Genomic DNA, 11,215 nt, shown 5'->3' with positions numbered 1-11,215 from the left:
ATTGTATATTTATGCTCAAGTGATGAAGGCCTCTAGTCACTGTTAATATGACTCTCATCCATCAGGAGGAAAAAATGGAGCCATGAATTGCACAAAGGAAGGAGGTCAGGGTGGGTGGGTGACGAAACATCAAACACGAGGCTGAAGCCAACACTGAAGTTTACAGCCTGGTACAAACACAGTTTTGCTCTCTATAGTTAATTTCCTCCTTCAAGACAACTGTTTATATAACTCACATGTTCACATTTTATTAAGACTTAAAGTTATGTAGAATCAAGGGGCATGGCCAGTTTGAGTTACAGATAGGTGGGCGGCATGCACTGAAGTCTTTGTTCATTTTTGGATTAGCTGGGGCGGAGTCAGGCACTGCCAAGATGGTGACGGCAAAGCAGCTCACTCTGAGCTTCAAAACTGCTCTTCAGAAACCTGTGGGTGACGTCACAGAGGCTACGTCCATTTACGTCTATGTGGGCGACTTGGAGATGGCTGTTTCCTTCCTGACAGTCAATACTGACTTCTATTCACCATGACTGTGCTGTCTCCTGACCCGACTGAAGTGTCTCAATCCAACCGAGCTTTAACCACAGAAGTGTTAGATCAGAAAATTAGATTTTGAAGTGTTTTAAAGGCAAATGATACTGAATTCAGTATCAAATCCACTTATCGAGTCAGAATAATTTAAATCTGTTTTTGTAATTATTTATATTTGGCCTTCATTTTTAACAGTTTAATCCAACATTTCAGTTATGAATAACTGAAACACAAAGATTTATAATTACCTTTTTTTGGCTGGCAGCCTAATTTATAGTCACAACATGTGGATGCAACACAAACGTGAAAAGAGAGAGGATATGAAATCAGGATTAAATAGATTCTTAAATAACAAGTGTAACCTGCTGAGGTTCCGATTCAGGCAGGTTTAATTAGTGAGATTATATTATTGATACTGATACTGACTCAACACGTAATCCCACATGATGTCTGATCAAAATATCCTCAAAATGTCCCCATTAGTCTGTTTGACAGAGGATTTGTGTGCATGAGTGTATGCATGCATGTGTGTGTGTGTGTCTGTATCGTGGCACATAGTTGACCTCAAGCCCTCATCGTCATGGAAACCTCCAGTTGATTACTACTCAAAATAACCATATGGCCATGGTTTGTGGTAATGGAATAACATTACTGGCACTGATAACCTGTGAGTGTGAGTGTGTGTGTGCGTGTGAGTGTGATGTGTGTCTATGTCTGTGTGCGTCAGGGTGTGCCATGGTTTCTGACCCCATCATCGCTCAACGACACCTCCATCCTTCAGTCTCTCTCTAGCTCTCTCTCTCTGTCGCCAATCAATTCTCATCGTAGAAGCAACCATGGAATCCAATTAGATCCGCCATCATCAAGGCACCACATGTGCGCGTACACGTCTGCGCGGAAGTGTGTGTTTGTGTGTGTGTCCAGGCTTCTATGGTGACCTTGAAAATGTATCAGGAAGCGAAATCTGCACCTTTAGAAATACTGCTGCTGCTGCTGCTGCTTCACAGAGAGACAGAACAAAGTAAAGACGAATAAAGAGGGGGAGAGGAGAGAAGGAGGAGAAGAGGGAGTAGGACGGAGCAGTTACTTTCTTCCTCAAAGTGAGATGAGTAGATTAATATCAATTTAATGTCTGTAGGTTCATCCCAGCAGCGAGCTTCGCTCTGTACATAGAGAAGAAATACACAGTAAAGCTCCTGTATTAACTTGTTATATGTTTATCTGTGCACAAACACAGGGTCTAAGACTGTGGAGATATCCTATTAAACTTCACAGAAAACAAGCTGTGACACTAAATCTAAACTTAAGGCCACAGTTTTAATGAGTCAGGTGGCTAGATTGATATTTAGTCATTTGGCAGACGCTGTTATCTAAAGACACTGACAAGTGAGGGACAACACTAAAACTTCAAACTCAGTGGATTATGGGATGAAATATATTGGGATGTAGATTAATCACATACAGCAGTTCACTCACTTAGCAGTAATTGGTAGGAGCAGCACATTGCAACATCAGAGAAACAACACCAGGTCAAAACCTAGTATATGTCTGGACCCCCAGATTTCAGCTGTATTTACTGTAAAATCGTCACTCGATTTAGAAGTTACAGGACAAGACAATTTTCAAGTAATTTTTATTGGCTTTTACTTTCTTTCAGTCATAGGGAGGGAGAGGGAAAGAGAGAGAGAGAGGGAAAAAGAGAGGATGACACACAGCAAAGGGCCATAGGCCAGACTCAAACCCCGGCTGCCGCTGTCAGGACTAAACCCAAATGGCGGGGCCTGAGACAGACTATCTTTCTTATTTAGTCTCTCACACAGAGCACAGCCTCCGTCTGGATCCATAATAGTTTAGTCTTTACTTACTTCAACTCCAGAACGTGACAGACTTTTATTAGAGGCAGGTCTTTATGTCTCACTCCCTCTGTTTGATATGTAGAGTTGGTCATAGTCGTTAGTACCGATGACTTCTCTCTCTCCCTCCCTCTCTCCTGCTCTCTCTGCTCGGTGTGTCTTATGTTTAGTTCTTCCTCTGCCTCCTTAAGTAATAATGACACATGGAATGAAAGTAGTTTATTTGCTGTAATGGAGGTGAGGCTCAGTGTATTGGAAGTGCTCCTCCTCTTCCCAAGCAGCCGGTAAACCAGAGCAGCTCAGTAAACTCAGTACTCCACTGACCAGTGGTGGAAATATCATCAGTCAGTCAGTCAGTCAGTCAGATTACAAGGCTGACCCCACTGTTGTGGTCCAGCCAAAAAACAAAACCTTGATGTTTTTAAAGTTGAGACAAACAGCTCAGTCAGTCACAGTGAGGTGATGATATGGAAGAAAAACACTCACCACTGCACTGCGGGTCAGACAGAAGGCTGAGGTTAGTTTGATAATCACCAGTTTGATCCGATTGTACCCAACAATCTGCATGGAGTTGAATATGAATTTGTAGATCTAGAGGCAGTTATGTTTGTCCATTAACCCAGTACTTCTGCGCAGTGTTACTCCCTATAGCAGGTTTCCCCTTGCAGTCAGTGACCAGTTTTTTGATCTTGGCTTCGGTGATGCCAAAACTGGCAACCTCAACAAGGTGCTGCTGAGACGCTGCTCAGGTGCTGCTCACAGTCACTGTGGCTGCTGTTGTTTACCGAGGAAAACTTCTTCTTTTTTTCTTTGTTGTGTCATAAATTTTCTTTTGCAACAATAGGTATTACCCATTCATGCAGATTAAGAATTTGAATTCTGAACCCCACAAACGCACTTGCACACTTAACTCACCTTCACACACACTTACATCCCGCCCACCCAGCCAAACACACACACACACACACACACACACACACACAGTCACTAAGCTGTAGCAGCCCCCTTTTGAAGTCCGAGTCAATTTTGTCACAGAGCTAAAAATGCCATTATCAAAGAGGAGAGAGGGAGACGCAGGGGAAAATAAAATAAAATCCTTCCTCTGCCTGAGCTCTCTACTCTCTCTCCTCCTCATCAGCCTCATGAAGGCGAAAGTTCAGAGGAGACACCGGGCAGATTCTCACTCTCAACACAACAGGTTCCTCCGTATGTCCATTCATTTTATGGACTGCATTTCTGTAGAGCTTTCCTCGTCTCAGTGACCACTCAAAGCACTTTTCACTACAACCATTCATTCACCCATTGACACACACATTCACACAGCACTTTCTTCTACACATACAGCGCTTCTACCACACACACACACACACACACACACACACACACACACTCTCAGCCATCAGAAGCAATTTGGGGTTCAGTATCTTAACCAAGGACACTTTGACACACAATCTACATTTACTTGCTGCTTCCACACACAGACGCACTCACTGTGCAGGTAGGATGTGACCGTATCCTGCTCAAGGACACTTTGACAGACCATTCAGTTCATACTGTATATGAATGCACTCGCACGTTTCTAGGGGTGTGGTAACAGGAAATGCAGAGAGGGACAAAGCATGATGCATGGGTCTCATCGTAACATGATATAGATGAGACAAGTGTGACCTTACTGTTTGAAGTACACTAACTTGATAGGAAACCCCACGGTGCCTTAGTGGCTCACCTGATAGAGCATGTACCACATGCCCATGAACAGGCCCATTTGCTGAATGTCATTCTGCATGTCACTCTCCCTGACTTTCCTGTCTCTCTCTCTCTCTCTCTCTCTCTCTCTCTCTCTCTCTCTCTCACTGACCCTCTCAAAATGAAAGCAAAAATGTCAAACAAAACTTGATAAGAAATGAAATAAGGCCCTAATGAAGTTAAGACTAAGCTCAGTTTCACTCTGTCTCCAGTGAGCACTGCCTATCTCTCAAACAAAATTATATAAATAAAACTAGAATCACCTCCTCGTGGTTGTCTGCCTCCTCCACTCAGACTAGTTTCAGGTTACATCCCTGTTTGTCCAGAGTCATAGAAAATATCAACCATTTGTGTGAAATTTTGTCATAATTTCTGTGCGGAGTCTTGAGTAATGACTAAAAAGTGTTTCATGAGGTCACCATGACCTTGACCTTTGACCACCAAAATCCTTGAGTCCAGGTGAACATTTGTACATTCCCTCAAGGAGTTACTGTGATCTTGTGTTCACAAGGCCAAAATCCTGTTTTGTGAGGTCACCGTGACCTTGAACTTTGAATTTTGACCTTTAGCATCCAAATTCTAATCAGTTTGTCCTTGAGTCCAGGTGAATGTTTTTACCAAATTTAAAGAAATTCCCTCAAGGCAACAAGGAGATACGGAGTTCACAAGGCCACAATGCGTTTTGTGAGGTCACTGTGACGTTGACCTTTGACCACCATAATCTAATCACTTCATCCTTGAGACCACGTGATTTTCTGTGCCAAATCTGAAGAAGTTCCTTCAAGGTGTCACTGAGCTATAATGTCCATGAGGATGAGACAGATGGACGTATGTGCGTACGAACGGACGGACAACTTGAAAACAATATGCCCCCGGCTCTGGCTTGCACAAGCACATGTTGACACACATTTTACTTATTGTGCATTTAAGCGATAGCAATACCAGAAATGCATTTGAGGTGAGAGTGCCCAAAAGTTTGTCGTTATTCCCGTCTGAGCAATTTAAGATTGAAAAAGAAACAGAGTTGTTAGACAGAGATTGCAGTGTGGCATTCAGAACAGGTAAGAACACGTTTGCCTTTAGACATGGTCGGATTATCTTAGAAGACCCACTCTGGGTTAAACTAAACTCATTATAGTTTCTGTTTGACTTTCGAGATTTGACCTATTTGAATCTTCCAACTCATCAAATCTCAAAAGAAAGGAAAGAGGAGACACTGAAAATGGAATATGAGAGTGAAATACCGAATGAAAGAAAAATTTGTCAGGTAAAGCCAGGACAGAGACAGTTTTCATGTGGAAGGAAGCGAGCAGAGCGAGAAGCACCTGAAGGACTCTTCTTTTAAACATAATTAATGAGAGGATCTACCATCTGATTCAATGAAGACGACGACGGCGGCGACGACAACAGAGGATAATGATCACACTGCCGCTCCTCAAAGCCTCCGCGGCTTCACATGTCCTCCTCCTGTCTCCTCCTCTCTCACTCTCTGTGTCTTTCATCAGAGAGAAAACTCTATCTTCTCTCTCTTTCATCACACAGGACTTAACTTTCAATCTTTCCAACTCTTTTATCTCTCAACTTGTTCCCTTTTATGTTGTTGTTGTTTTTCTTACCGAGTCTCACCAAGTTCCCCAAATGTTTACTCCTGTCCGTCTCTCCCTCATATCACTTCATCAAGTCCTTCAACCTGATCAACCATACAGGCGGTTTGTTCCAACTCTCTGATACGACCAAGCGTCAACTCCCGAGGCGGAAAAATGAAGCCAACACTGAAGTACCAAAAACGGCAGTTCCTCTAATGGCCACTAGAGTCTGGCTCCAACAGTGAGTCAGTCCCCATAGACTCCCATGTTAAAATGTCCAACTTTACAGCAGAAATAAACATGTTTACAGCCTGGTACAAGAAACAGTTTTGGTCTTTACATTTTATTAAGACTGGCGAACATCTGCCTGCCTACTTTGTCATCATAGTTACTGGTTTGAGTTAAAATAGCTATTATAAATGGAATGAACAGCGCTCTCCAGTGTCATATTCACCCATCCACCACCACCTCCTCCTGACGTGGACTTTGTCTCTCTTTATACTACGTCACCACACTTTTCCCTTTGCTCCTGTGTCGCCTAGCAACAAAACATTACTGTAGGTCATAATAACCTGCTGCACAGACGACCTATGGGCTCGTTTTGTAAAGGAGGACAGTATCAAGCGCTTTTCTCTCAAATCCTCTGGCATGTGTAGATTTCTGTCTCTCATCCTTTTTATTCCTCCTCCATAACTCCAGTCTTTCTCATTCATTTGTCCTCACCATGCTCCCATTTGTAACTGGTAAATATGATTATCCTGCGCATGACATAATGTTTGAATATGAATGTTGCAGCTTTAAAAGTCAACTTCTGCTTGACTGAATGTGTCTCTGTGGAGGTGATCCATCCTCTCTAACTTCTCTACTTAAACACACACACACACACACACACAGTGAGAGAGACAGTCTGGTGTTTAGAATGCAGGTAAAGTCTGGGATGCCAAACACTATATAATCCAGCCCTTCATTGAGTTACAGTTGACATTTCAGGTTATTAGTGTCAGTGTGATCAGTCTGCATTAGACTGTTAGCAAACCACAGAGAGACAGGCACTTTTAGTGCCTGCATTACTTCATACACATCTACTTTGTCTCAGTGGATATGTTTCAATCCACTTTGCCAAGGTGGAAAAGTTAGAATATTGAAAAAGGGACAATGTGATGAACACTGATGGAAGCAGTCTTATTAAGACTTGTTGTAATGTTGAGTCGCCTGTGGACAAGAACTTCACAGCCTATTGACACCTGTCTATACATTCCTCCACTCCACCAGAGAGACTAAGGAATAAATACAGTACAGGGGTCAGGTGTGACCCCTCAGCCTCAGGTCTGAATCCAGACAGGGGACCTTGGACCTTGTTACGTGTCACATGAATCGTTCAGCGATAAGTGATTGTCTAAGTGCTCAGGGTGAAGCCAGTAGCAGTTTATTCATCACAGGCAGTAAATGTTCACAGGCCAAAGCTGTTTTTCTCTTGTTTAGATGGCAATTTTGTCTTTTCATCCTCCCATTTGATCAACACCACTGTAAAAGAACATTTCTGACCAGCAATTACACTCGACATCTCCATTTAAATTACAAACATCGCCAATGTGCAGAACGCGAGATAGGTGGCTCAGTCGTCTTTGTTGCAGCCCCATTTTAACAAAAATGCAAAGCTCTCAGCCCATTTATCAAAAACACTTACCTTGTGTGACTTCAGAAAAACAGTCATTTAAGGTCCCACGAGTCTGTCTGTCTGCCATTTAGTGAAATTAGAGCCCGTAATATTACCTAACAGCATAACCACTTCTAGAGAGGGAGGGAGAGAGAATACCACTAATTTTACTGTCACCAGACTGTCTGGCTGCTGGTCACTGTCATTTTCTTTCCTAAAGGACAGAATGAACAAAGAAGCGGAGAGAAACATACAAATAATAAAAACCTCTTCTTCTGTTGTTTGAATTCAAACATAATCTCATTAACCTCATTACCAGACACTCTAAACCTTGTCTCTAAATGTCAATGCAAACTTCATCATGGTTATTTATCTATTGCTAGATTTATAGTGAAGTGCCTTTCCTCGACATGATTGGATAAATTCACCAACTGGGCAGTCATCGCTCTTTGCTTGGGATTTTCAAACTAGAAAACATCAATTGTACAAAAACTTTTCCAAAAAATATACCCTAAAATTGTTTTGGTCAAGAGATACATAGATGAACAGCTGCAGAAGAAGGTGTATTTTATGCTGAAAATTTTATTTATACTGAGGAATTCAAGCACTCTATTGTAGGAGCTTCCTGTTTATATATGTAGTAAGCATCGGTGTAGTGCTATTGGAGCACACCGGAACGACGCTCCGCCACTGTTTTCCTTCAAGCGATCTGCAGTTCACATAATCCAGTTAAAATGCATTTACATTTTCAAGCGCTTGAAGATCCAATCATCCATAAAGCGTATGTCATGAAGAAAGCTATTAAAAACAAATGGAATGGTCAAAGTTGCCATATTAACATTTAATTTATTTATTGATTTCCAAATGTCATGCATTGAGTAATATATTCCACTGTGTCCCGTAGCTGCCAGTAGCCTCTGAGCTGCACAGTGAATTAAATGGTTAATTAGTAAAGATGAAAAAGAGAGATGAAAATATCCTTTCATCATTCACTCTTCTGACAGTTTAAAGTCTGTTACACTTGGACAGCTTGTGCTGCTAGAGATGAAAGCTAGCTTTGCTATGTTTGCATAGCCTAGCGTGTTAACTAGGCTATGCAAGTCAGTGAATGAAATAATTCAAACACAAACTACTTGTGTTCACTCAGCTGCTGTTTAACGCTACACTAATTAGAACCTGCTACAACCATGGTATCATCTAGCACCAATTAGCTAGCTGTTTGGCTGTTTTGCTATTCTCGTCTACAGCACCTTCTGTTTCATTGATCATAAGGTTTGTAGTGTATTAAGTCATGTCATGTTATTGGTGCCAGCTTTGGCTGTATCAGTTGCTAACTAGATGTTTTCTAGACTTAGATCTCTCTGCTAACACTGAGCTTGTAAGATGTTGCCTGGTTTTGTGAGGCTGGTTACCAATCAGGTGTTCAGAGTGTAGTCTGGTCAGTGAGTTAGTGAGCTATCAGTCAGAAAGCCACTAAATGGCTCAATGTGTTAGTAAGTCAATCAGTTACAAAGTAATCCACTTTCGGTAAGTGGTTAAGCCTCTGAGCCAGTAAGTCAGTCAAGTATCTAAGTCAGTAGAAGTCAGTCAGTTACTCATCCAGTCAGCTGGTCAATATTTCATTTTGAGAGGCCAAATGTCGCCCAAGTGAGGATGTTTTCATTGAGCTGTTGGAATTATACAAACACAAACAGAGTTATTATAACCCATAATTAAGTCTGGCACTAGCCCTCCATCAAACACACACACACACCGACACACACTTTCATACTGATTGACCTGGAGTGGAACTCTTTGCCTTCATTGTCTCTGCTCGGCGTTAATCAGATGGAGATTACAGAGGGAGAACAAGAGGGGGTGCCACACACACACACACACACACACACACACACAGGAAGAGATGGGGAGATAAATATAGAGACAGACACACAAAACCACAGTGAAAGGAAAGAATGATAGAAATAAAGAAAGACGAGAAAAAAACAGGCAGAGTGGTGTTTGATGTGATGAAGTGAAAGCGGCTGCTGGTTGGATAATGACATGACAAGTGCTCTTTGTAGTGTCCTTAACAGCTGAGAGCCAGTTAGTCGGGGTGGAAACACTTCTGCTTATAACTGTGAAGGACTCCCATTTATAGTCAAGTAGACCTCTCTCTGTCTCTCTCTATCTCTCTCTGCCTGGTGGAGGATTGTGCGCAATGGTGCAGATCAAACATCTACAGCTGAACACCTCCAAGACCAAAGAGATGGTGGTGGGGTGCTCTTTATCTTAGTTGTTGTGGGAAACCTTCAGCACTTCACAAAACTCTGTACACTACATGGCTAAAATTATATAAACACCTGAACAGTGCAGGCATCGGTGGTTATTATATTATATTATCAACTGTTATCATGTTATTAATATTATTATTATTATTATTATTATTATTATTATTATTATTATTATTGTTGTTGTTATTATTATTATTATTATTATTATTATTATTATTATCAACAATGAGCTAATGGACACATGAATTTCCCCTAGGGCATAAATAAAGTATCTATCTATCTATCTATCTATCTATCTATCTATCTATCTATCTGTCTGTCTGTCTGTCTGTCTTATTAAAGGTAAGGGATCGTCAGTGCCACTAGATGTCGCACTAGACCACCAGCATATCAGACCAAAACTAATGCTTTGGCGACCACACCATTGACATTCTCAGTCAGGAAGGATGAAGCTCAGTGAAAACGGGCACTTAAAACACAACAAGAAGCTCAACTGAATTAAGTTGCTCTGTGTACATGACAGCCAACAAGAAAACAATCCAGTCCCAACTATTAGCCCAAGCTAGCATACCTGTGATATGCTCCACAGCAATGCTAACAGTTAGACAGCAAACGATAGCAACATTTGCCGAACACATTCATAATAAGGGCAAGTTAGCTAATGTTATCATGTCTACAGTAGCCATCACTAATTAAATCAGACAAACATTATGTAGCATCAAGTTACTGACACATGGAGGAGAAGAAAAACCAGTTCTGAATCAAGCTGTATCCTTTAGAAGCTCATACAGTTCTCTATCTCAGTAGAGCCAGACCAGTATTGGCTCCACAGTCAGACTGGGAAAGAAATTCAGCCTTGAACATATCTGTTGAGACCGGCTGCACAAATGACACTGAGGGAGCCGGTAAAAAGACTTTATGGATGTTTTGACGGTCCACTGGCCGGTAGTCCTCATAGCCGGTCCGAATGTGCTCTGGTCTCATCTCTTTTTTTGTGGGAGGCCGCTTTCACCCGAACAATGCTTACTGCACTGTGCTATCCTGCATGTCGGCAGTCCCTGTGTCTTTATAAAAATGGGGAGAACCAACGGTTTAACAGGAATGACTCACGTGCACTAACATGCACACACCACACTGACTACCAAAACAAAGAACAGAGAAACTCAGGTTACATCAGACTCAGACTTTGCTGCTGTATTATTGTTATAGTTTACAGAACCTTTAGACATGGATTTCAAAAGCACTGGGTATTAACCAGCCTCCACTGTTCCTCAACTTTCTGCTAGGTTGAGGTCAGAGATCAGCACAGGTCAGTCAAGTTTGTCTACACCAATCTAGGAAAACTATTTCTTTATGGAGCTGCTTTGTGCACAGGTACATTGTTATGTTGAAAAGAGGATGGGATGAACAATGTCGCTGCTGTGGCATTAAGATTCTCCTGGAGGAAAACAGCCCCAGTCCAGGGCATCCACATACCATCTTGTATATATTTCTTCTCCTACCACTTCATATTTTAATCTGTTCATACAGTATTTGCTGCTGAAATCTTCAAGATATTTTCTGTACTGAGCT

This window comes from Seriola lalandi, unplaced genomic scaffold (assembly GCF_002814215.2).
Source record: "Seriola lalandi dorsalis isolate HSWRI2012SDOR001 ecotype SW California unplaced genomic scaffold, Sedor1 jcf7180002054998, whole genome shotgun sequence".
Taxonomy (NCBI): domain Eukaryota; kingdom Metazoa; phylum Chordata; class Actinopteri; order Carangiformes; family Carangidae; genus Seriola; species Seriola lalandi.
Note: the sequence above shows the minus strand (reverse complement) of the source record.